The sequence below is a fragment of the Lontra canadensis genome, unplaced genomic scaffold (genome assembly GCF_010015895.1).
Source record: "Lontra canadensis isolate GAN:19392208 unplaced genomic scaffold, GSC_riverotter_1.0 scaffold59, whole genome shotgun sequence".
NCBI classification, from domain to species: Eukaryota; Metazoa; Chordata; class Mammalia; order Carnivora; family Mustelidae; genus Lontra; species Lontra canadensis.
In genome coordinates, this window is record NW_022631053.1 from 8,799,606 (window position 1) to 8,820,334 (window position 20,729).

Sequence of the window (20,729 nt, forward strand, 5' to 3'; positions counted from 1 at the left end):
TCCTATGAAAACCTAGAATGGTGTAAATTGAAGAAGCAATCAACATCAATTTATGTGGAAAATTTTTTTGAGCGTTCCAAGACCCCATCCAAATTACCTCTCTTGTGCTTTTCTGATACCTTAGCATGTCTTGCTAACAGATGCACCAAAAAAAAAAAAAAAAAAAAAAAATCAAGATACAGCACAGAGACTCACAGACATAGTTCAAAGCTCTGGTAGCTTGATGTGGAGATGCTGAGTGTAGTTCCCAGGGAAAGAGCTTGGGGGCGCCACTGTGGGGGCTACCTCCATGAACGACCACTGAAAATGAAGTATGAGTGCTATTTTCACTCTTCTTTTTTCTTAAAACCAAAAATCCTCTTCAAGTTTCTTTTGATTAGTGAAATCAGGTACTAATGTAGGTCTTTTCCTAAAAGCAAAGTGGCATAAGGAGAACTTTAGAAAAGCCAAGGATACCTGTTCCCTATCCCAGGCCAATAAACTGTGTCGGGGATGTGGGATACTCTTATTAATCCAGTTTCTGTTGGATAGACATCCCTGGGTCAGTCAGTGGTGGTGACTCGCTGGGATGTGTAAGAAGATGGCAATTTTCCTTTAATCCTCTGGCTAAGTAGAAGCAGTAACCCAACACGGGAACAGAGCTTATTTGGGGGTGGATCAGACCATAAACATTCACTACATGGGTGTAATGTTAAGTACCTTACACGTATCACTTAAGAGAATCCAGCCACAGCATGCAAACAACCCTTAAGATTCAGCTCAGCTTATCATCAAATTGTTTTGTCCCCAGGTAGAGAAACACAGGTGCTTTGGAGCCCATCTCTGTGGGTCATTCTTGAAGAGAAGCCTGATAAAATCTAGCCCTCTTGGTCTTGCTTGCTAATGGTTTATAGAGATGGAAGAACAGATTTTTCGATACTATAGAAGGGCCTATCAAAAAACACAGCAAGAAGGTTTACCTTGAGGTTTTCTGTGTAAAAATGCTGATTTGACCTATTTTTCCCATATGGGCTGACCCTCATTCTCTGCTGCTCCTAACAGCTGCTCTGAAGGTTACAGAGTCTGTTGCTTACACAGCTGCTTTGGCAGAGAGTGGCCCAGGCAAAGTTCCAGCCTTCAGACTGTGGGTTAACCCCTTCACAGCTATTTGTGAAGCCTGAGGAGGGATATGATTTCATAGACAGGAGCTTATGTTCCAATTCAGTTTCAAACACTGGGGTTGCTGACACAGAAAGTCTTTTTTCCTCCCTTCTCTTCTCTTCCTCCTTCCCTCCCTCCTCTCTTCCTCTCTTCTTTCCCTCTACCTCCCTCCCTCGCTCTCTTTTTCTTTTCTTGCCAATTACAATTTCTTGCATATATGGGCTAACAGGTTTGTTTTTTTCCCCCACTGTTACCTGGTTTGCCCCTTCCTCCATTACACTTCTGGACTCAAGATATTTTCATTTCACCCTTCTCCCTTGGCAACAGTTTAATTTAAAATTTCCTTAACATTAAACAAGAAGTTCTAATTTCTTTTACAATTTTTGTTTACAAATGGAGTATCGTCATTGAATTTGCCAAAAGACATTGCTAGCCATAAAACAAGAAAAGACAGATTGTTAGCTATCATTTTGGATCTGTGACATACCTAGATGTATCATAGTGACAAGAATATGAGAACTAGACCGGATCCTAGAAAGACAAGAAAATTATCTGCTCAGTTGAATCAACCCACACTTGAAGGGCTCTAACATATATTAGTTTTATTGACATCATTTGATATAAGATAAACAGTATATAAATACTATTTCAATCGGCTCCAAACAAGGAAGTATGAGTGATCAAACTGTTTATTCAAGCTAGTCATGATGGTACAGAGGTAAATAAGACCGACGTCATCCTTGATATGACAGAGCTCACTATTTAGTGTAAGAGACATTAACGATTTCCCCAAGCCAATAAATCACAATTCTTTTGAGTGCAATGAAGGAAATGCACAGAGTGAGGAGGAAATATGTAACAGGGGGATGATTCCCAGCCTGGTATTTGGTGAGGAGGAGGTTTAAAGCTGTTTTTCCATGGCAGGAACATGGACAGATAGAGTGAATGTGAGTGGAATTTGGCTTAACCGAGAGGACAGAGAAATAGCACCCAGACTCCATGTAGAGACTCCGTGCTGGGCAAGGCCTTTGGCACATCTGAAGGACTGAGAGGGAGGTCGGAGTATAGTGTGGGGAGGAAGAAGAGGGAGCATGCTACAGGCTGAGGCTGAAGAAACCCATAATGGTGCTTTTAGGTTGTCTGAAGTCTTTCTTTCTTTCTTTCTTATTTTATTTTAAAAGATTTTATTTATTTATTTGACACATAGAGAGAGATCACAAGTAGGCAGAAAGGCAGGTAGGGAGAGAGAGGGGGAAGCAGGCTCCCCGCTGAGCAGAGAGCCCGATGCAGGTCTTGATCTCAGGACCTTCTAAGTGGATTTTATGTGAAGCTGTAGCAGTTAGTGATTGCTGCGGGACAAACGACCATGGCCCCTGAGGGGCATAAGAGAGTAGGCATTTGTTTTTTGCTTACACAAGTCGACTGGGTCAGCTTGCCTGTAAGAGGCCACATATCTGAGGGTCAATGAAAGAGGCTCCACTCCACACGTATCACTCTGTGGCGTTGGCCCAACGGCCAGTAGCTGCCAAAGGAAGCTCTTTCTCATGGTCACAGCAAAAGCTCAAAAAAACAAGACTGACAGCAAATGACAGGCATGGCTTCTGCTTGCGTCACATGGACTAAAATCCACTGGCCTGAGGAAGTCGCATGGCCATGCACAACATCACTGGGGCACAGAAGGAGGCAGGTGGGAGAGTGTTTTTTTCTATAATAACCTAATCTACCACAGAAGACACAGAGGGATTATAACCCAGGAAGATAGGTTTGATTTTAAAATGGGCGTATTTGGGGATGTGGAGAATGGATTAGAGGATTCGGGAATAACTGTAGAAAAACAAGGCAATTGTTGTGCTATAATGAAGAGACAGATGATGGTGGCTGGAACGAGGTGGTGCTCCTGGGTTGCCCTGGAAGGATTCACATGTATATGATGTAGATGCAAATAACAAGACATGTTGAGCTTAAAGGAAATGCTACCTTAGTCTTTGCCGTGAGCTCTTGTGTGGATGGACAAACTACTCATTGGGACAGAGAGAAAAAGAGAAATTTTACAGCAGGAGATGATGAGTCTAGTTTTGTATCTGCTCATATTTGGTAAATCAGTGAGATATGCAAGTGGAACTCATCTGCATCATCACTGTGAATCATATCTCACACAGCCAGGGCTCATTTTCATAATTTCTCCATAATAGCATCTGTTGTTAGACTTACCTTGGATAGTAACTAGAAGAGATTGCAAGTAGATGTTTCAAGAAAGAAAAATAACTTTAAGAAATAACCAGTACATTGGTGGCGTTTGGAGATCATTTAGGTAAATCCCCTCATTTGACAAATAAATCGAAAGGACCCGGAAAGCGTTTTATTCCTTCCTACATAGAGGGGTATTTTAAAAAGCATAGCCTACATGGATCAGTCATGGAACAAAACATTTGACTGAACATTTATGGTATGTTCCAGACTTTATTAATTGATTTGTGGTATGAATAATAATAATAATGATAGTAGCAATGTAAAATATTTAAGTACCAGGTGCCAGGGAGTTACAAAGTGTTTCTTATGCATTAGAGTGCTTATTTCTTATAAAAGATTGAGTTTATTAAGAAATAGAATTCCAATGGTTAGTAAATTGTCCAACATCAATGTTCTTAACTATTATGCTCTATTATTTTTGTTCCTGATTTAGAGCAACCAAGAATATGATGGGAGGGGGCAAGTATTACACACATGCTTAGAAAACTGTACAAGAAGGCATTTTAAATACTAGTTTGGGGATAACAGACTAGAAGCTGCTGCAACATTTTTGTAGATTGGAGACTTCAAATCAGAGGGACAATGTTGTAGACTTTATGTGAAGTTTGTTCATCTTTGGGTTAAGACGATCATCTTTTTTTGTTGGACATCTGCTAGGCATTGAATAGGAAAGAATTTTTTGTCCTTTGTGTGTAACTTGCTTGTTTGGGAGACACAAACCTTGTGAACTTTCTCAGAGGCTCTTGACAACTTCCTTCTTGTTCTTGTTCAGCTCTCCACCTGCATGGGGTCGTCTCCCCTTTTGGACTTATGAAACCCCTCACTGTAGAGTGAGGACTCTGCCATCGTGACCAGGTGCTCCAGAGAATGGAGTGTGGGGGAATTCGATGTTCTTGAAATAAGCCTGGAAAACAGGAGGCACATCAATTCTTCCTGTTTTCTCTGTCTCGTGGGCTTCTCTAAAGCGTGGTTTCTCCACATTACTCTTCCAGAACGTTTGCATGTACTGAGTGAATCAATTCAAGGAGCCTCCCTTAGGGTTGTCATCTTGATCCTGAGATAAGCAAACTGCTCTGAAAACAATGCTTTGCACTTTTTCCCATCACCTTGATTGCTCCAGCCTTCCTCTTCTCAGGTAAAATGTTGGCATCTTAATCCTTGCTTTAGGCTCTTTTCTAAGAGCCAATGGTGAAGAAAACATTTAAAGTTTCAACACTTTGAAAGTGGCATCAAGATTTCATTTTACGTGATAATTTCTAATTTCTTTGAGGCAAGAAGTTGAGTTACATTTTCTCATCAAAGTTGGTGGGTAGGATTAAGTCACTTACCTAGTGACTGAACCCTGACAAGTGCCAAAGTAGTGTGTTATGGTGAAGCTTCAGTAGTCTATATTCATTCCTCACCAAGCTTTTTTGGTATAAGTCACATGCTATAGTTCTTCTCAAAAAGTATCAGAATATCAGTGAGACTTAGGATAATGGCAAACATATAGATAAGTTGGGGGCCTCCCAGAACTCCCACCTCTGTAGGCTTGCCAAGGTCATTTCAATAATCTTGGAATAATTCAATTCTGTATTTTATATGATAGAAATTTGTGGATCCCACTTAGAGCACTATGGCTGGGTTTAAGTGTATTTCATTTTATTGTTATGTATTGAAATAAATGGACATATTATGCTGCAGATGCAAAAATGTACGTGAAATTTAGAAGATAAAATACAAGACTCCAAGGAAATAATATGTTTGCCAATGTCTGCTTTGAGAAAACATGCTCCACTCCTCTTGGAATTCTCAGTTGCTAGGAGTAATTAGTTTGGAAAATTTGAGAACCGCTGTGTGGGTGTGTGTATAATTTCCCCCCCATTAAACATATCTGTACATCTATAAAGCGAATAAAAAAATGTTACTTAAAAAACGGCTCCATGTCTGTGTTCTAGGGAGATGTTGCAGAATTGCTTTTCAAAGGAAGATTCCTTTTTAGTGTGGAAGAAGACATTGTAACAGGCCTTTTGGTTTTCCAAGTTAAGTAAATCCCACAGCTAGTCTGGAAGGGAAATGTTGAAACACAGAGGAGTGTAAACAGCTGTCATCATTCTGCACAGGTTGACAACCCTTGCAGATTATTATGGGACAGCCTGTTTTAGCCCCTCTGGCTGGGGTTAAGGGAAAAGGAATGTTTGGGCTCTACTCACAGGGAGGGAGGTTGAGCAAGAACCAGACTCTCATTTGAACTGACACTGGTTCTGAAAACAGAGCAGCAGGCTGAGGGCTCTAGAGGAAACTACCGACCAACCCAGGACCTCCACTTAAAGGATGTGATAACAGTGAGAGCTGATAGGTTTGGTTGTGTTTTTCTTCTCTGAAATTCTCCCCTGTTCTTAAGCCCTCAATTGTGCTTCGGGGCTGAAGGGAGGTCTGTGATTGGGGGCAAGGTACACCTGCAGACTGTTGGGGCGGCATATAAAAGTGATGATGAGTTCCCCAGAAATGATTAGGGAGCAGCAGATTGGAACGAGAGAGCAAACCGTACCAGAGGAATGAGAACATTGTCTGGGTATTCTTGGAATCGTGCAGAGCTTTGCATTTCCTGAGGCAGAGGGGTTTGAATTTGTTTTTTGGGGTATTAAGTGCATTGAGTCATTACAGAGGAGAGAAGAATCTTGAGGTATAAGTACATGTCTATGGTATTGCAAATCAAGGTATGGTGTGTTTATGATTGGAAGGGTACATGGGATTAAAAAAACATGGATGAAGGAACAAAGTCTCTGATAAGAGACAATGATGCTGCCCTCTCAGGGGAAAGCCTGGGCTCACAGGAGGGATATGGGATTTTGACAAAGATGCTTTATAAATAGAACACTACAGAGCAGGCAAAAGGGGACTAATAAGTGTAGAGCAACAGGAAGATTAGGAGAATCAAGGCATCCTTTAACTAATTTAGCTACAAGGACTTTTCTCTATCCCATGAAGAATCTTTTAAAAATACAAATCTGATCACATCCCCCATGCACTTGAAACACATCAATGGTTTCCCATTGCCTGTAGGATAAAGTATCAAATCCTTACTTGCTTGGTAAGATTGTCTAAGCTGGTGCTTATATCAAGAATTTCAGTCCCATCTCTTGTCATCACTCTGCTCTATCCTCTCCATGCCAGCCATTCTGGGTATGTTTGTCTGTATGATTGCATAAATAAAACTTCAGTTCCTTTACCCCTGGGCTTCTGAGCCAAGTTTTCCTTCCACGTGTGTCCCTCTTGCCTCTCCTCTTCAACTCTTCGTTCAAGTAGCAGAGGAAATGCCATTTCTTTAGGCTGACCCCCTTCAGCTTCCCAGACCTGCTGAGGTCCCCCGGTGAACGCCCTTGTAGACTCTGTGCTTCCCTCCTTCATACTACTCTTCCAGAAAATACTTCCTGAGCCTGGCATCGTTACCCTCTTGAGAAACACAGCAGTGAAGGCAACAGACACGATTCTCTGTCCTCCTCACAGTGACATGTTTCCTCCTTGCATTCTCTGTTCGACACAGCTCCACGGGGGCAGAGAACATGTCTGTCTTGTTCACCTTTTAAATCCCCGCACACATAGTATCGAGCCTGGAACACTCTGGTGCTTAATGAATATGTGTCAAAGGTATGAATGTTAGAGAAGTAGGAGATTCACCGGGGCTAGGCAAACTGGAACTGGGAGGTCTTAAAATACTTCGGTGGCTAGTTTTAGCCTAGATCAACGGCACACAGGGATTTATTAAACCTGGAAAATTACAAAACTTTCTAGGAATTATGATTGATATGAAAAGATGGCTTGACCTATTAGGTGGCTACATTTCAATCTTTCGAGGGCAGATAATTGATTTGAAATGTTTTAAGGGAGCAGGGTGGAGAGGGAGCAAAAGTGTCCCAGACTCCGGCGGCTTTTCAGAAGCTGTAGGGCCTTCTTAAGTGCTTATGGTGGGAAGTATTTTACAACCAACCTCGTGTTCATTTGGGAGCAAGCTACTGCTGCAGAATGTTTAGAATTTTTCTTTCTTTCATCTCTGTTGGCATGAGAGAACAGAACTAAGTGGGAAGGCTAATTTTGCTTTAAAAAAATGTATCCTTCTGCAAATTAGTTTTTAGCTACAAATAAATACTGGTTCTGAATGAGAAGTTTGAAAGAGTAAATAAACTTAATTCTAGACAGTAAATTCCTTGAGGATAAGGTCTGTGCCATAGTCAGCTTTGAGCCCTCGGTACTGAGCACCGATCCTGACAATAATAAATTACCTAGAACTATTGTTTTTTCTTTTCATGAATGAAGAAACGCAGTCTCTTGAGTGGGAAAAATCAGTCAAATTGCTTGTTTTTGTTAGCATAGAGACCAGTCATTTTAATTGGCTAAAGTTTTCGTATTCATAATTCATGGATTATTATGATGTAGATAAGGTCCAGGAAAAATTGTCAACCAAATCAAAATAAGATGTTTTAATTAGATCGCATTAGAATATTTATTTATAGCCTACCTAGTTCTATAAGAAAATCAAATACGATAAAAGAAAACATATAAAACAAAAACCATAGAAAAGAAACTAGAAAAAACATTACATTAAGAAAATGTCTTTGAGAAAAGTCATAGCAATCTAGCATGACACTTAGCTTTAAGTTTCCTGTCAGCCAATGCCAAGAGGAAAACACGAAGGGGTACCTACTTCTCATTGTCCAGGAGAAGGAAGCATCCAGGTTCATCCAGAGAGAGAACACCCTCCTCCTCCTGACATCTGAGGTAATTTATCCGATAGCTTTGTAAAGAAGACACTGAGAAAAATGAGAACAAGAAACTTAACGTCAATTTTACAAATAGAGATGAAAAGACAAATACACGTGAAACATTTTTTTTCCAGCTGTGGGTGAAAGATGAGGACAGAACGTTAAGACGCAATTCCATGAAAACTATTCCTGAAGGTAGGATGAGGGGTTCCGTGTTTCTCTGGAGGGATGTGGTATAAAGCTTGGGGAGTGTTAAGAACAGAGTATTTTGTATCCCCCTTGGTTCTGAAGGTCTCAGAGTCCAGGGCCAATCAACTGAGAGCCACAGAAACCAAGGCTGAGGCGGGTGAAGGCTGTCACTGTGGGGGCAGTGAGGAGGACAAGGCCACACGAAAGTGCTCTGAGCCTTCACCCCTACTCTTGCCTCTACTGCAACCAGCGATGTTCCTCAATTCCAGGTTTTAAATTTTGGAGCTCCTTTCCCACTTTTGCTTTCCTTTGAGAGGAAACTTCTGCTGGGAGATAGGCACACTTGTAGCATTGCATACTTCTATGAAGAAGCCTTCACTGACCAGGCTGTTTAGAAAGCACCTACCTGCCCCGAGCCGACAGCTTTAACCCTTTGCGCTGCTTTGTGTTTCTCAATAGCTCTTACCAATATCTATGTTACTATATAACTTATTTCCTTATTTTGTGTATCAGTCAGGATTATAACAAGACACATTATCCTTGAACTGGGTGATTGGAACACAGTATAATCAAAGAAATAGTGACAAAGATGCGGGCCAGGTTCAGGGAAACCAGTGAGGGCTCATGTAAGGCTGTGGGGCTGACAACAGTGGCAGTAGGGATGGGGGGCCATGGACACCTCCAGGCCTGTAAGGGAAAAGTGAAAGAGCAATTATTAGAGGTGAGAGAAAAATCTAGAAAGGATAACAACTTGGAAGACACCATTGGAAGAAGGATATGGCCCTTCCATGATGAACAAAGTCCACAACTTCTTTCTCCTCTTGAGCTCCCAGTCCCTCCAACTGGCCAAATCCCACTGGAGAGGAGAGGGCAAGTGAGCTTGTTGATGCAGTCTGTGGAGAAGGCTGGAAGGTATGTCAGGAAGAGCATAGAGCATACAGAGGATCACCACTATATTTTATCTCCTGTCTTTCTCCTCAGCTGGAACCCAAGTTCCAAGAGGACTGGGATTTTTGCCTGCGTAGATTTTTGTCTGTGCGTAGAACAGTGCTTGGCTCATGGTTGGTGCTCAATAAATATTTCTTTCTTTCTTTTTTTTTAAGATTTTATTTATTTATTTGATAGACAGAGATCACAAGTAGGCAGAGAAATAGGCAGAGAGAAAGGAAGGGAAGCAGGCTCCTCGCTGAGCAGAGAGCCCAATGCTGGGTTTGATCCCAGGACCCTGGGTCATGACCTAAGCGAAAGGCAGAGGCTTTAACCCACTGAGCCACCCAGGCACCGCTCAATAAATATTTCTTAGATGAAGAAATACCAGTTGTTTTAACATAAGTTTAAAGGCTCGACTACAACGGAATAACAGTTATAATAATAGTTATAGGCTATTTATAAAATGTTACCATGAGAGATACTTTTACATTGGTTCTCTTTGTCTCCCTGATTTATAGGAGTATAAATGCTTGATACTTGATTAAAATTATTTGAATTATATATATTTAGGTTCCTGGACCCAATTTCCATGTGTATGTGCATATGTATGCTGGGGAGGTTTTCCTACATAATACCAAGCAATTTTCAAACACTAGTGGGGTATCCTACAGGTCAACTCAAAAGGGTTCAGTCCTTTAAGACTGCACCCTCACTCCCCCGTGCCAATTTTAAGTCTAGGTTGTCATCTGTGCTTCTGACCATCTAGTTAGAATTCAGTGGTTCCCAGGACCTCCTCCCAGGTTCAATTACTTTGCTAGCAGCTCCCAGAACTCAATCATTTTACTTACTAGATCACTGGTTTATTACCAAAGGATACAACTCAGGAACAGCCAGAGGGAATAGATGCATAGAGCAAGGTATGATATGTGGGAAGGGCTCAACACCTCCATGCTCTCTCAGAGTAGGTTATTCTCCCCAAATCTCCATGTGTGCATCAACCTGGAACCTCTCCAAACCCCATCCTTTTGGCTTTTTGTGGACGTTCTTTATATAGGCATGACTGATTAAATCACTGGGCATTCTTGACTATTCAACCTCCAGCCCCTCTTCTCTGGAGGTCTGAGGTGGGACAGAAAGTTCCAACCCTCTAAACAAGTAGTTGATTCCACTGGCAACCACCTCATTAGCATAACAGAAGGTACCTTTATCACTTTCAATACTTAGGAAATTCTAAGGTTTTTGAGATCTGTGAGCCAGAAATGGGGATGAAGACTATATATATTTCTTATAATAAATCACAATTATATATATTATATATGTATATAATATATATGTGTGTATATATATATATATATATATATAGTGTGTGTGTGTGTGTATGTGTATGTGTATGTGTGTATGCAGCTCCAATATGGTGTATTTAAAATTATATTATTAACACTTTTGAAATGATTTTCAATTGGGCTTTGAATAACTATATTTAGAAGAAGAACTTTCTTTTTTCTGTATATTAATAAAATTCAAATCATCTTTATTTCATATGTACCTCATGTTGCTGAGGACAGCATTATCTTATTTAAGTCCTATACATTTCAATAAAGCAACAATCATAGCATAAAACATCAAGCACAACAACATTTATACCACTAAACTGGTCAAGATTTATCACAGAGACAACTGTTTTGAACACCCTTCTGCTAGGGCAAAAAAAAGGAAGGTCAGTGATTTATGTGAATGGACAGATGGGTCATAATGTATTCCTTCAAAGTGATCTAATTTGGTCTCTGACAGGCGGTAAAAAGAAGTGGCTCAGTGCAGAGCGTCCCTCACTGACACAAATGTGGCCTCTGGTGGAGGAACTTCTCTATGTACTTAGCCCCAGGGGCTGGGCAAGGGTTGAGGTCTGCCTCTTAAGGTGTCAGGATCACAGGGCCTAGGAATTAGACCAGGAGCAACACCTTGACTCACCTCAGGAAGTCTCTAGGACACCAGTGCCATCTGTCAGTGTTGGAGGAGCTCAACTCAATATGGCCGGCATGGCTGAGAAAGCAATCAGGACTCTGCTGCTCTGGCAGCATCTTGTGAATTCTTGAGACTTGAGGTCCACGGATGGTGCTCCTTCTAAGACAATTTGGTGACATTGTGACAGGTGTCCAAAGTGAGGGTGTTAGATTATATTCCAGCTCAAATGGTTTTGCCACTCCATGCGGCGCTGCTCCTGAAGGAGGATTTCACATTCTCTGTTCGTATCAGGAGTGGCCATATATATGACTTGCTCTGTGGATGAAGTGGGGAAAGGAGATTTAAGAACGAGCTTGAGTTTTATCGTGCTTCATTTTCCTCTACCACAATCTTAATGCTCCCGGAGAGGTTTGCTCTTTAGTTTCATCCTGGAGTAAAGCTGGTGTCAGTCAGAGCTGAGGGTCAAGCGACAATGGACAATGAATATGAATGAGAAATAGACCTTTGTTGCTGTTTGCCACTGAGACTTTGGAGTCATTTGTTACCACAGCATAACCTAGCACATCTGACTGATACAAGGAAATTGTATCTCTCACTGTTCCTATTCACCCAACCTCTGGGAGGAACAGCTGTTATTGTGGCCAAACAGTAGGCTTGTAGGTCTCACCAACCATGTAAGGTGGTAACACAATGAAGGCTGATGGAGATCAAATCGAGAGTGCCAGGTTAATGGGGAATTAGCCACGGGCAATGTTTCCTTGCTGAGAAACAATTTCAACTTGAAACTGGCCTGAGCAAGGATGTGGGTGTTGTTTCAGAGGCTGTGACTGGCTCAGGGTGGTTGTTTTGGGCTTCCAGGAGGATGTATGGGAAGGTGGCCAACCAAGGCACTGTTACAGAAGGACTGTGCCCAAGACATGGAAACCACTGGCCTGTTTGGACTGTGAGTACTGTCACAACATAACAATGACATCTGGAATTGGTACTCCTGAAGAGGAGGTAGTGCAAGCAGCAGGAGACAGAAGCATTAATAACTGTCAAGAACAGGGCAGACAGGCTAACTTAATGGGTGAGCTCAGTCCACTTGGGGCCTGATAAGTCCTGTCACTCTCCCTTCCTACAGTCACTCCTCCTGGGAGACGAATAAATCATATCCAATGACCTAATAAAATAATAAGGTTTGTCTGAGTTTTGACAACAGAAAATAATAGAGGACCTCAAATTCAGAGGGAGAGAAATAGGAGGCATTTTAAAATTGCTTTCTCACCGGAATACAGGAAGGCTAGAAATGAACACACAGTTATGTTCTGTCCACTAGTTGTCAGTTTCCTGAAAATACCCACAAATCTATGATACTTTATAGAGCTATACCACAGAGTCGGGTTAAGTTGGTGGCGTTTTTCTGTGGGACGTTGTCTCTGTTAGGTAACTCAACAGTATCTTTCTAGCATGAAATTAGTTTACTGAAGGTCGATCTTTAAAATTAATTCATTTTAATTACGTGGAGTGGGCTTTCAAGCAAGGCAGATCTGAGTTTGAATCTCAGCTCTGCTCTCTAGACCTCTGCCTTTGGCAAAGTACTTAATTTCTCTGAGTCACTTTCTTTCGCTGTGTTGTTGTGGGAAATTAAATGAAACTACAATGTATTTAGGCATTTGGCGCAGAGCCTGATACTTAAGAGCTCAATCCTTGTTAGCTGGGAGAGGATTTCTGCTGCTGCTGCAGGTTAGTCCTGGTATGACTAACAAGGTGCATTTGGTAATCATTATAATTAGAAGAATAGGTGACTACTGAATTTACCATTTACTCTGTTAGGTCAACCACATGGTGAACCCAGACCAGGACTTTGCTGTAAATATCTCTGTTAAATTTCCACATGGCTGATAGCTGGGTATAATATTTCAGTGACACGTTTTCTTATTCATTAAGAGCCGGTAGTTTGTGTCACTAGTTAATACCATTGAATTCAGCAAGTATTTGAGTCACTATTGCACACAAAACACCGTGATAATTTCTCCAAGGCCATCCTTTTTACCTGCTTTCCTGTCTTCTCCCCATTTAACAAAAAGCGTTGCTGTTTCTGTTCTACCTGTGTTCTCAATTCTGTCTTTCCAGACCCTCAGGAAACTTACTCTGTCAATTATTTCTTCCCTCAATTATTGTCAATCCCCTCCATTCTGCTGTTTCCTTCTCTGCTGGGACAGAAAACCAAAGAATAAAAACCATGGAACAACACACACAGGGAAGGATCCTTTACCAGGAAGTTCAGACGCTCCAGCTCAGATAAGCTGATACAAAGAGCATGAAGGGGCTGGATGTTTGGGGTCATCATCAGGATAATTAATTATATCTGGTGAATCTGGACACCTTTACGCTCCCTATACCGAACAGCTGGTAGCAACCTAGCTAATTAAACTTGTGACAACCTTTCTTAAATAGAGTGTATGAAATTCTTGGTGCTAGTCTAGCCTGAACTGTGGATCTGGAGAAAGGGTCAGGAGTCATCTGGAACTTTCTAACAAGTAAGGGCAGGAAAGAGGAAACGGAAAAAGAGACTTTGGCATATTTTTCTAGCATAAATCCTAACAGAGGTTAGTAGCAGGTGTTCTGCCGTGGGTAATGCTCAGTCAGATGCAAGAACCAAAAAGGACAGGGACCTCCCAATTCCAATGGACCAGCCACCAGTACACTCTGCCATGCTGGAAATTGGACCCCTCTTCCAATCAGAGGATGCAGAGAGTTCCAACATTTGGATGTGATTTATTTATTTATTTTATTATTATTTTTAAAGATTTTATTTTTAATTAATCTCTCCACCCTACTTGGGGCTCAAACTTACAACCCTGAGATCAAGAGTCACATGTTTGGGGTGCCTGGGTGGCTCAGTGGGTTAAAGCCTCTACCTTCAGCTCAGGTCATGATCCCAGGGTCACAGGATCGAGCCCCGCATCGGGCTCTCTGCTCGGTGAGGAGCTTGTTTCCTCCTCCTCTCTCTCTGCCTGCCTCTCTGCCTACTTGTGATCTCTCTGTGTCAAGTAAATGAATAAAATCTTTAAAAAAAAAAAAAAAAGAGTCACATGTTCTTCTGACTGAGCCAGGCAGGTGCCCAATTTTTTTTTTTTTTTAAACAGGCCCAGTATTGTCAATCTCTTTTCAAACAAGGGAAGAAAATGATCAAGTAATGGGAAAGGGTCAACTGCTCTACCATTGTACTAGTTGCTTTGTCTTATTAAATATTCTGATTATTTTATGCATTTCAGTCCTTAAGTGACAGATTCAGGCTATCCAAGCTAATATGTACACCACATAAGCCATTCGAAGTCATAAAAAATAGTTTTTAAAATTCATAAAATAAATCCCATCCTTTTTAAAGATAGTTTTGACTCTTCTAGATCCTTTTGATTTCCATATACATCTTCAAATCAGCTTGCCAATGACTCTGCTTACTGTTTAATATAACACTTTCGACCCACCCATCCATTTTGTTGACTTGAGTTACAACATAAAAGGTAAAATGCAAACATATCAAATGTAAACAACATTCAAATAATGCAAATATGTGAATAATGTGAAAAAATGCTAATTTTCCACAAGTAGAACACAGGCAGAAGTTGTCACAACTTTAATCTGGAGGCAAATGGACTCGTTACCAGCTACTCAGTGTAGGGGAGAGAAGAGGTCTAACTTGTCCAGCACCTTTGAATATAGTTCTTTAATTAATGGAAATGTGCAAATATGCAAATCATGTGAAAATAAGTGAACTGAGAAGAACTTCATGCTCTTGACTTAGTATTCCTTGAGATGAAATGACATGCCTTTTCAGTTCATAGATAATCTTTGAAATCACAGGGGATGGGATTTCTATGAAAATCATTACTAATCTAATATTTCAAGTTGTGGAAATGCATTACCTTTTCCTTTAAAATTATCAAACGACTGGCAGACCATTTGCTGGCCCCCTGGAGACCACCGGTTATCAATACAGCACACTGGAAGAAACCCCAAAAACCAAGGAGGCAGTGGAATTCCAGACGAGCTGGAATTTAAAGTTGAGAGAGGCCATAGGCAAGAGCGATGCAAAATTTTCACCTCACCAGAGGGAATAAAATGGAATAAAGAAAACACTATTATTTCATCAGTGTTTTCTCATGTCATAAAAACGTCCTCAGAACCTCCCCTTTAATTGGCTGTTTAATATTCTGTGGTGTGGTTGGACCAGCAGACTGAATTCAATAGTGCAGGAAAAGAGTTCTCCACACGACAATGCAGCAGCGACTTACTACTAGGATTTTTATTAAGACTATAAATCAGATCAATAGGCTCAGGAAGAAAATACCACCAATGGATAGTGAAAAGCCACTTGATAAACTTCATCCCCAATTTCACATTTTGCTGTGCTCTTCAGCAGCTGCTATGGCACAGAGGTTTTATCTTCTCGACAGTTTGAACCACTGGAAAAAAATCCTCCTGAAAGTCTTTTATTTCTTAAATGATGATTTAATAACCTTCCATTTCTAGGTTACTGATGATTATTGATCTGTCCCGATTTTGTTGACCATCTTAAGACAATTTTATAAAATTCCTATTTTCACAGAAAGCTCTCTATTTTCCAAGGCTAAATATTATAAGCAGGGAATTATAAATAGTTCTCTACCATCATTAATTATTCTCCTTTCTATCTGTTATAATAGCTTTTTTTGTCCCTATTTTTGTTACGGATTTTCCACTTTTCTTGATTGGATTTACCAAAGGTTTATCTGTTGTATTTTTCTCATCAAGAAGTGTTTCATTTAATATAAAACCTTACTTTTCGAAATTCATTTCGGTTTATCTTTATTACTTTTCTCTCTGCTTTACTTAGGTATTTTATTTATTAGATGATTGATGTTTATCTCTTTCAACTTGAGTTGGATTATTTATTTTCATATTTAGTTTTAATAATAAAAATTAAGATTATGTATTCTGCCTTCAGTGGAATTAGTCACTCATTTCACAATTTTATTGAATGTCTACTGAGGATCAGCGCACAGAGCAAACATAAATCCCTGACTTCATAGAGCTCACACTGATAGAGGAAAGTGAAAAGGATAAAGTTGTTTATGTGGTATATGAGAAAGTGATACATTTTAGGGAAAAAAAAATAAATGAGAAACAGTTGATAAGAAATCCTAAATGGGGTTACGCTTGGGTGGTTCAGTCATTAAGCATCTGCCTTCAGCTCAGGTCATGATCCTGGGGTCCTGGGATCAAGCCCCACATCAGGCTCCTTGCTCAGCGAGGAGCCTGCTTTTCCCTCTGTGTCCCCTACTCTCCACTCGTGCTCTCACTCTCTCTCACTCACTTGTGCTTCCTCTCTCTCTGACAAATCAATCAATCAATCCTTAAAAAAATCCTAAGGGGGTATGTATAGAATTCGCAATTAGGTTATTATATCTTGAGAATTCTTAATTTAACACCTTATTTTTGTCCAACTAGTATATATTTGCATTCTTTTTTTTTTAAAGATTTTATTTATTTATTTGACAGAGATCAGAAGTAGGCAGAGAGAGAGGAAGCAGGCTCCCCGCTGAGCAGAGAGCCTGATGCGGGGCTCGATCCCAGGACTCTGGGACCATGACCTGAGCCGAAGGCAGAGGCTTTAACCCACTGAGCCACCCAGGTGCCCCTATGTTTGCATTCTTATTTCCTTCTTTGCCAGTACTTACTGAGAGCACCTTAAATTTTATAACTGACTTTAAAACTCTTATTACTTATTTCCAGTTTTGTTGAATTGTTGGTTAGAGGACGTGGCTTAGACAGGCTCTGTGTTAGTGTACTTATTGATGTATTTTGTGACCATGTAAGTTAGCACTGGGCCTAACAGGTAGTGCCAGAAGACCTGGTAAGGGGCTTGCGTGAGTAAGGGGCCAATTCTTGTCCTCAAAGAGTCCACAGTAAGAAGTCCAGGACTGCCATGAAGGAACAGGGTTGTTTCCCTTTTCCTATCCTGCTGATATGCAGAGAGGGGCTGCATTTGGTGGATATTGTAGGCAGCAAGAGGAGGAAGGCCAAGAGGCAGTACTAACTGTTCCTCGCTGATGTGTCTTTGGTCAGAACTAAAGCCCATGGGCACCCCCAGCCACAAAAGAGCCTACAGTTAGAGAAAGAAAACTGAAAATGTACCTATTTTATAGAGAATCAAGTTTAGAATGATATTGGGCAGGCCAACATAGTGAACCTCTCACAGTATCCCTTTTTGTAAATATACCCAAGACATAGGAATTATATATTTTTATAGGGTTCTTTTTCCCCTAAATTTCAAATTCCTTATGTTATTGTTATTTTTTGTATACTTGACCTGTCAAAGGCTAAAAATGGTCTATAAAGTCTTCTAGAATATACATGTTTTTCTTTCTGCTTTGATTTTTAACAATCATACTTTCTATATTTTAAAACTATTTCATTTAGTGCTTAAAGGTCATTGATATGTTCCTATTATGGACTAATGCCTTTTATGCTTTTTTTAAAGATTTTATGTATTTATTTTTGCAAGAGAGAGAGATAAAGACAGATAGCGAGCATGAGCAGGGGGAGGGGCAGAGTGAGAAGCAGACTCCCCGCTGAGCAGGGAGCCCGAGGCAGGACTTGATCCCAGGACCCTGGGATCATGAACTGAGCCGAAGGCAGACACTTAACTGACTGAGCCACGCAGGCTCCCCTATACTGTTTCTTTCTGACTTGGATTCTATTTTATACAACTTATCCTCCTTCCTCTATTTTATTTTAATTTACACTTGACTGGAAAACCTTGGCTCATTCTTGTTTTTTAAACCTTTGCCATTTTGTTTTAGGGCATCTCTTCTGTGTATCATACGCTTCCTTATTTATCCACTCATTCATCACAAATATTTGCTGAATTCCTGTGATGTGCCAGGCAATCCATGATGCTGGAGATAGGACAGGAGACAAAACAAAGGATATAATTGTGAGACTTACATATATTGAACAAGTATGACCCATGGAACGTAATCACTGGGCAACTTTAATTTACTGGTACTCCTCCAAATTTATTCATGAGGTTAGCTCTTTCTCTTGCCGATTTACTTTTCTCTGTCTCTAGGTTCCAACATAATTGAGTCCAAAAACCAGCTTAGAAGAGGGGTAGGAGCAATAACAGTGCCAGGAAAGAGAAGCCAACAAATAACACTTTTCTCACAGAGAATTTGTTTGTAAAAAGGCCTGAGTTGGGAAAGGGGATAATCTTTGAATAGAGTTTAAATTGTGATTATCGTTTGACATACTAATTACTACCAGAGGGTAATGAGGAGTCATGAAACTGGCCTGAAATTTCACCTCCAGGGAAGGAAGAACCAGTCCCATATGCATAGGTCTCTCTCTCCCTCTGTATCCAGGTAGCTAGTTCCCAATTTGTTGCTATAATCTGGGGTCCAGATTACATTTATTAAATTATAATCTTTCAGATTTTCTCTTTTGAATTGATTTTACTATACATGTTTGATCCTGTAACTGTATTTCCAATGATTATTTACAATAAATTCTGCTTAATTTTTATATTTTCAACCCCCTTTTTTATATCCCATATTTCCCATTCTAAGTTTTGATTATTTTATCTCCAGGACAGAATGCATTTTAAGTTCTTATCTGTAGCTTAGGTAAACAGTCAACAATTCATCAGGTTATCACATGCTTGCGTTTCACAATTTCCCCTTTATAATTTGTGATCTTTGTTTCATGGTCTTCTGGCATTAATGTTACACAAGAAAAGTTGGAGGTAAGGCTAATTTTCCTTCTTTGTAGGCACAAAATTTTTTGCCTGAAAAGTCATAGAAATTTTTCATTACCCTTGAAGTTCAAGAAATTTTCCAGAATAGTTCATGGTTTAATTTTGTCTGGCTTGTGGTATGCCTTTTTAACCTGCATGCTCAGAACTTTCTATAAAATCTTCCCTAATTTTGATACCCCAGATCCCTAGTTCAGTTCTTAAAGACAGGCAAGCAAATTACAAAAGAGTCTGTATCAAATTTAAATTCAAACACATGATATATAATTCTTACCGCATTCATTTATCTTAATACAGAAATATTTGAGTAATAATGATTCAATAATTTATTAAAGTAAACCTTTTGCCTATAAAACCAGATTTTTAAAATGTGTCTAACAACCCTTAATGAAGTAGAAAAGTCAAGATGGTAATATTGTCACACTTCAGGATTAAGGCAGGGTAGAAGAGGAGATCAAAGGAAAGAGAGCATAAGTATTTGTCTTATTCAGGGAAAAATAGAACATTCGTATGGTTAAGAAATATATAGAAAAATAAATATAAGGATGAATACTCACAAGAAGAAAAATAGAATGTATAACTTTCACATCAGACAAAATTTTATCTATCAAGTGGAAGATAGAAAATCAGAATCAAATATAGTAAGTAGAAAATATAAAATTAGACAGCAAAAGTGTGTTCTAGCAAGCACAAATCAAAATAAATATAAATGAGTTGAACTGACAAAAGTTCAGATCCTCTCAGATCAAATGACAACCACCAACAACGACAACAACCAAGATCTGACAACATTTGCTCCATATATCATTGGAAACTTATGCCGGACTAATTGTGTAAAAGGAAACAGGGACAATGGTAGATCCCCCAGACTGTAAAGGTAAGCTAAAAATGGGCTGTGACTCCTGCCAGAGCTTCATAATTTACATAAAGTAGTCTATGTGGGATGGTAAGGGAGGATGAAACAGTTGAGCAACAGAATGTGAGCCACGCTGCTTTCATGGGGACTCAATTTGTGACGTCCCTCAAATCATGTCAGGACAGAAGGAGAATTGTGGTGGACAGTGTGAAGAACTACCCAGATTCTCCTTCGAAGAAGGACTTGTTTGCCCCAATTTCTTGGAGTTTTGCTGGCAGCACAAAATATAATTTTATTCCCAGCTAAACTATTATTTAAAATTGAGTTTAAAATATAGACATTACGGGTCATGATCTCAGGGTGCTGGGATGGAGCCCTGTGTCGTGCTCTCTGTTCGGCAGGGGGTCTGCTCCTGTCCCCCCTCCCTGCATGCCTCTCTGCCTGCTTATGATCTCTGTCAAATTAATAAATAAAATCTTTAAAAAAAAATATATATAGACATTATTCAGATACACAAACATAGTTTTCTGTCCAGATGCCCTTGATTAAGGAGTTTTTTTTTTACAAAGATTTACTCTAACAACAAAAAATCTGTAGAGAGGAAGTATGATGCCGAATTGGGGAACACATTTCTAAGTTAATTAAGTGATGCTTATAAATCAGAAAGAAAATCTCAATGTATAAAGAATTATAGCTGTATTATAAGGAACGAGATACTGAAACCTTTAAATTTTTATTACAATAACTTTATCAAATCAACTAAAGGAAAGAAACGGTGGGTAGGAAAGAAAAAGCATGGTAAACATAAAACACACAGTATGATGTAATAACTCTAAATGTTTCAATAATTAAAATAGGTATAAATGGATTAAACTTAACT

General features: G+C 39.8%; 1 pseudogene; it reads left to right on the forward strand.

Annotated features, from left to right (window-relative positions):
* The first annotated feature begins 8,910 nt into the window (after window positions 1-8,910).
* The window catches only part of LOC116878775, a 68,583-nt pseudogene continuing 56,764 nt past the window's right edge, over window positions 8,911-20,729 (forward strand).